This window comes from Grammomys surdaster, unplaced genomic scaffold (assembly GCF_004785775.1).
Source record: "Grammomys surdaster isolate TR1022 unplaced genomic scaffold, NIH_TR_1.0 141, whole genome shotgun sequence".
NCBI lineage: Eukaryota > Metazoa > Chordata > Mammalia > Rodentia > Muridae > Grammomys > Grammomys surdaster.
This window is the reverse complement of record NW_021604599.1, coordinates 8,628,941-8,635,733: the sequence shown is the minus strand read 5'-3', so window position 1 is coordinate 8,635,733 and position 6,793 is coordinate 8,628,941. Positions and strand designations below refer to the sequence as shown.

The 6,793-nt window shown below is 43.9% G+C and overlaps 1 protein-coding gene across 1 annotated transcript in view; it reads left to right on the top strand.

The window, feature by feature from the left end:
• The first annotated feature begins 116 nt into the window (after nucleotides 1-116).
• Apba1 (amyloid beta precursor protein binding family A member 1) overlaps nucleotides 117-6,793 on the top strand; it is a 204,775-nt gene continuing 198,098 nt past the window's right edge. Inside the window, exon 1 of the mRNA XM_028764032.1 lies at nucleotides 117-188. The gene's annotated coding sequence lies outside the window, so the exon portion shown is untranslated. The remainder of the gene's footprint in view (nucleotides 189-6,793) is intronic.

Here is a 6,793-nt window from a genome sequence, read left to right as displayed (position 1 = left end):
CCGAGCGGCTGCCGAGCTAGAGCCGGAGGAGCGGGGCGCGGGCGGCTGCGGTCCCGGTGGCGGCGGGGGAAGATGGTGGCGCTGGAGGCGGGAGCAGCTGGAGAGCAGCTTTATTCCCAGGCTTGGCACTGTCGCTGTCACTAGCGCCGCCTGCTCTCGCGGGCCCGCGGACCCAGCTGTCAGGCAAGGTACCACCGCCAGGGCGGGCTGGGTGAGTGCCGGGCGCCCGACGCCCAGGACGGAGCTCGGGTCCTCGTGGAGGGACGATCCTGGGAGCTAGGGGTGCTGCGTGGAACAATAGTGCGGATGAACAGGGACGGCAGGCGACATCCAAGGGGGCAATGCTTGGAGCCAGCGAGGCGGGGGAAGGGTGTGTACCAGAGAGATGCCAGGCGTCCGGTGCGCACTGAGATACCCGGCTTTGGGAAGAGCGGGCCTGGTGACAGTCATGGAAGGAGTGTGTGTGTGTGTGTGTGTGTGTGTGTGTGTGTGTGTGTGTGTGTTAGCAGAGGGGATGGAGGTGGCAGATCCGAGGTGTGGTGGGGGATGACATTTCCAGGAATCCCCGCTAGGATCCCTCCTCTCTGGCTGACTGAGGTTGGAAACCGTGAGGTGGGCAGAATGCACTTGGTGTGTGAAGTGTGGAGGGGAGGCAGTAGGATAAGGCCGGGTTTGTAAAATCCCGTGTAAGAGTGTGTAGCGTGCAACTGGATCCACGCTCCCAAAACTGCGCCCCACATCCAGCGATCTGCTTTTCCTGACTTGATGCCACCAGCTAACACTGTGGGACAGTATTGGTTATTTTGACCCTGCAAGTCTGAAAACAGTTTCTGTTCTGCTTCTGTTCTTGGATGGCTGGGTGTAGAGATTCTCGCTTCCCCTTTCTCTAACGTCCTAAGGTCAGGAATGTGGAAGTGAGTGGTTGCTTTGAGGCACATGGCAGCAAACCGGGATAATGGTTACACCTTTTGAGACAGCTGGTGTCCCTGGTTCTGCAGGGAGCTTTCTTTGGCACTTCACAGTCTCTCCTTGGCTGCCTGACTCTGCAATTTCTATTGTTTATCTCTTGTCTAACCCAAAGAAGAGGGTGTTTAATGGTCATCTTCCTCTCCCGTTCCCACAACTTTTATCCCCAGACTCCCTTCCATATTTAAGTACTGAAAACCTTCTGGCTGAAGGATGGGTAGTTTTCGTGATGCTTCTTTTAGAATAAACTCTGGAGGTGTGTAAAGAGGGTGGGGGCTTTAAAATTCCAAGAGCGAGATTGAGAGGGAAGTAAAAAATGAGGAAAAAAGAGCATCCTGAGATGCTTTACATCCTCTTGGGTGTTTTTCCATGGGAAATGGGATACTTTATTTCTGCTAGTGATAGCCACTCTCCCAGTTTTCACGATGGTTAGAAGGTCCATTTAGGAACTGAAATCTCCCGAGACCCACGGTTCTAAGATCTCCGGTCAGTGAAGTCCCCGATTTCCTTCCCACTGTAGCTCACTCATAGGAAATTTGGCAAGTGTTTGGCTCTCCAATGATGTCTAGGAACCAGGACAGAGAAAAGCACTCAGAGTCTATAGATACTTACATTTCTCTGCGTAATAAAGATAGGATTGGAGAGGGCACTGGAGATGGCACATTCATGTCTGTGTCCACTGCAGCTGGCTTCCCTGTATTTTTCCTGCAGTATTCATAGAAGCGAATGTACCTTTATGCTAATAGCCCAGTACTTTATTGATGTCATATGACTGGATTAACCTGCTTGGGACATATTTTAGTTATAACCTTAAATTCTACTGAATTGCTATCAGAACCAAATGGGCTGCCCTGGGCTCTTTGAAAAGCTTGAAATAATCAAGACTGTACAAATAAATGCATGACTTATTGATACCAAAGTCTTCTTTCTTTTTCTAAAATTCTGTTCTTTGGGTAAAGGTCACATCGTTCCGTGGGTACATTGAAAATAATAAAACCAAGGCCATCTATGTATGATTTTTCCTTTTCATTTATTGTTTTTGAAAAATGAATGATGATGATATGTGGACCAGGTGCCTGGAAGCTGTCAGTATAAAGTAAAATTCCCTGTGTCCTTCAAGCCAAGCCTTCTGAAATTTTAATGTGATTGGTTCCCACCTGAGATTTAAAGGAGGCCTTATAAAAATGAATTTAGAATCTTAGTTCTTTAACTCTCTTATTGTTTCGACAATATCTGTTTCTTATAGATGTAAGTCATTTAAGAGGTTTTGGTTTCCTTACTTTAAAAAAAGTTATCGTCTCTGTATATGCAAGTAAAACCACAATATGCAAATTTCTTATAAGAAAGCTCAAGCGTATTAGAAATTACCAATGTTAATAACCTAATTGGAGAAGGAACCCCATAAAAACCCAATCGATGACTTGAGAGTGTCTGATTTCCTTTCTCATGTAAATGAGATACTTTTTCAAATACCATGCCCTGCTTTTCTAGCATTTGGCTGGGTGAGGTTAAAGGTACAGCTCCGATCTGTAATTCAGTTTGGTAAATGGCTGTACCTTTCTCTGCAGCCTGCAGCAAGCCATTTGTTTTGCATGAATGCCTCTTCTTCCCTTAAAGCAGCTTTAATGCCTTTCTCCTCTATCACGAGCCTCTCTTTTTAAAAGTTTGTCTTTTCAGAAGACTTGGAAGTAAAGGACATTTGAAAATTGACCTGTGGGGCCAAAAAGGGATAAACCATGATGCCCCCAGGGCAACTGGGCTTTTATGCTACAAGAAAGAAGAAATGGAACATCGAACGGTGGAAACAGACTTGTTCTTGAATAAGTTGGGTAGTGGAGGAGAGGGCGATACATCAAAGGAATGGTACAGCAGAGGGAAGGAAGCTGACCGGAAGCCTGGGATGTGAATCCATTAAGAGGAAGGGAGATGCTGCAAGCAGGAGGCTAAGTTGATAAAGCCGTCAAGATGGTGGGCCATACAGGGTGGAGGCTTGACTCCAGAGATGGAAACAGGGAATTCTGAGATAGAAGGAAAGGAGCATGGTTATAATCTCCTAGAAAAGATAAAGGCAAGTTGAGGCTGGTTGTAGAATTATGAAGGCTAGTGGCAATGTGAAAAATTGGTGTGAGTGAATGACCATCACCCAGCAAGGAGGAACTCTGTGCTTGAGTGTTCCAGCAAGCCCTGTACAATTATGCTTTAATAACTACTTAAATTTCGCAATAGTGAGCATTCAATGTTGCTAAATTCAGTGGTGTCCCTTTTTCTCCATGGAAAGAATGTTTTCTTTTAAAAGCATTTATTTATGTTGCCTGAATTGTCTGAGAACTTTCTCTTGGGGACCTTTGAATTCAATAAATAAGGCTTGTAATAAAACAATGGAGAAGAACAAGGCTTTTTTTTAAGATAAATTTTTCTTATATATTACAACAAGATGTGGCTTTTACAGTGAAGTATAAAGTTGACTTTTCAAAACTCAAATATAGCACCTTACCCAACATCATGTCCACCATTAGTGTTCGATACATTTTTGTCACATGAATTCATGAATAAATCAGTTTTAGTAGGTTAAATATAGTCTATAAGACCTGAAATTTCAGGATTTATTTATATAAAGGATATTCAGTGAGTTGTATTCTGTGACCTGTACAAGGCTATGGTAATATAAACCTGTTTATGTATTCATACCTGCTATACACACTAATCTTGAAAAAGAAGGACATTGTTTTCTACAAAAAACTATGTATGCTTGAAACCTTTGATTATGATGATTTAAGATGAGATTATGAAATTCTATCTGTAGCAAATGATAATTTCAAGGTTCTCATGATGAAATCTGTTCATACTTTTAACAAATATTTATCAAGTGCCCTCTCTAGGCCAGGGTAGCTGCAAGGATAGAATTGGTTAGGGAGGAGGGGGGTTGGAAGAGTTCCTGATGTCACAGAGTTTTTAGTGGGAGGAGACTCCAAGAAAATAAATAGGTGACATTATATGTCATCTATTAACAAGAGTAAAATGGTGGGGGCAGGGGCTAGATAGAAGTCTCAGTTGTGAAAATGTTTGCTGTGCAAACAGGAAGACCAGAGTTTGGATACATAGGTGGGTGTGGGTGTGAAAATTCAAGCTTCAGAAGACAGACAGGGGATTCTCAGAGCATCCAGAGAGGTGAGCCATAGCAGCTACCTCTAGGTTTGATTAAGAGATCTTGCCTCAAAATAATAAGCAGTTGAGGGCAATTCCAACATCAATCTAGGACCTCCTCATGCATGTACAAGCAAATATATACATATAAATATATAATATATAATATATGTATATATAAATATATAAATATGCATATATTATATGCATATATATGCATAGCACATATACAAACACATGAAAAGAAGAAAAGGTGTGGGGGAGGAGAATAAAATGGGAGGTGATACAGTGGGACAATGGAGAGGATGATATTATAGAGGATAGCCAAAGACGACTGTAAACAGAGCTTTAAAATGGGAGGGAATGAGCTGCAAACATGTTTGAGAGAAGGGCTGCAGGTGGGAACATGCTTTGCAAGATCAAGGGACAGCAGGGAAGCATCTTTGGGTTTACCTGGACATATGGCATCCCATCTGATGGAGGGAGCAGCCACTTTTTAAGAGGCATCTACTTTGCCTTTCAGTATTAAATCTCACCCACAAGGCTCAGTTACCATGTACCAAATGGTACTGACCCGAGAGGCAACGGGTTCTGAAACGGTATGTGTTCTCAGCCAAACATGTTAAAGCTAGAAAACCTGAGGAATGACTGTAGCAGTGAGATGCTAGTCAGCAAGAAGCAGCTCCCCTGCTTGGGACACTCTGAGGTCTGACTCCCCTTTAAATCTGATAATCTCATCTCCCCATGCCCACCCTCACCACACATATCCGCTTCAAGCCCTGTTGGCAAGTGTGAGGTCCTCCAGACTAGAACTCTATTTTGTTATAGTAGCTAGACCCCCACAACACACAGGACAACTCTTTACATTAATAGGAGATCACTAAGTGCTCACTGTCAGTCATGAAATAAGACACTTCCAATCATTTCTACAACTCAGGTATAAGAGATGAGGGTATAGCCCCTTTTTAGATTGCTTTCTGCAGACAGCTAGCTGCGTTCCAAAGCAGGACAGCAAATCACCACCTCTGGACTCATTTATACATTTAGACCCCAGAACAAGGACTTGAGTCCGGGGAACTCAAGACAAAGAGAGGAAGCAAGCCAGCAAGAGATGAGTTAGTGAGCAAGTCACTGATTTGAGCAACTGACCTGTACTTAGAGTTACACAGGAGAGGATGAAGAACTTCAGGTGTTTCCCTGTCATCTACCCTGCAGAGGTAAGTCCCCAGCACTTCCAGGCTGCTGGTTTAAGCCTAAGCACTGTTCAGAAGCCCCCAGCAGGGGAGTAGGCAGAAGGGACTGGCTAGCATGCAAAGCAGCATGTTGGGCACAGTCAATCAAAGTTGTAGGGAAACGCAGAGGTGCCCTGCAGAGGTCCGGAGCCTCTGTTCCATATGGCACAGAGATACCACAAGGACAATTTTTTTTAACAGATAAACAATTGGTTTGATAGCAATTATCAATATTTTAATATAGGGATTTAAAGTGCTGCAACAGCTGCCTGTATTCCATTCACTCACAAGCCAGCCATTGACGGCTCTCTATACTGGAGATACGCATCACCCTTGGCTGTATTAGGACATCCAATAGAGGGAATGACACAGATCTTCCCAGGAGTATCTACTCAATGTATAGTACCCTTGATTAGAAGGTGGTCCCACATTTTCCAAAAATGAAAGTTTTGGAAAAGGTTTTATGGCCATTTGAAAATATACATCCTAGTGATATATGCAAATAGTGAAAAGTCTGCTTATATCGTATATGTTAATTTACCTGAATATATTTACAGTTGTGTATGTAAAACTAGTACTTTGGAAATAGCACATCTACTCTCACACACTATGAAATCATTGCTTCTCATAAGCCTTTAATATCTGTGCTCATTAGTTTTGTTGCCTTGACGTAAAGTAGAGTCACCTGGGAAGAGGGAGCCATCGGATTGGCCTGTAGTCATTTCTAGGTGATATTTTCTCCATTAATGATAAGAGAGGGCCTAACCTACTGTAGGCAGTGTCACCCCTGTGCAGGTGCCTGGGCTATCTAAGAAAGCAAGCTGAGCAAGCCATGGAGGAGCTCGAGAGAAGTGTTTCTCCATGCCCTCTGCTTCAGTTCCTGCCTCCAGGTTCCTGCCCTGCCCTCCTTCAGTGATACACTGTGACATGGGTGTGTAAGCCAAATAAACAGTTTCCTCTCACAAGTTGGTTTGGCCAGTGTTTTTTCAGAGCAGCAGAAAGCACACTAGGTCAACAGCTGAGTGTGTCGTCACATGACCACTTTGTGTCTGTCCATCTCCTTCCTTGTGGCACTCCTTCAGTCTCTGTAAGATGCCCCCACTGTGAACTCAGTGCTCAGTTGCAAAACACATGAATGTTTCCTTTTTCTTCCTACAGGAGTATCATGATGCCCCGACCCATGCTTCCCCATGGCCGTATTAGGACATCCATAGAGAGAATTACACAGCTCTTCCCAGGAATATTGACTTAGATTACCTATAGCTCTTTGTCTCCTTTCCCCATGGATACCATCGTTTGTGATATCTCAATCACACGGCCTTCATAGGCAGCCCTGTCTTGTATTGGGGCCATTTTCTCCCTGCCAGCCCCTGGATCATCACTGTTACTTTTTATGCAGCAGTCTTACGGCTTCTCTGCTTAGACAGGTCTCTCCCTTTATTTTTTTTTTT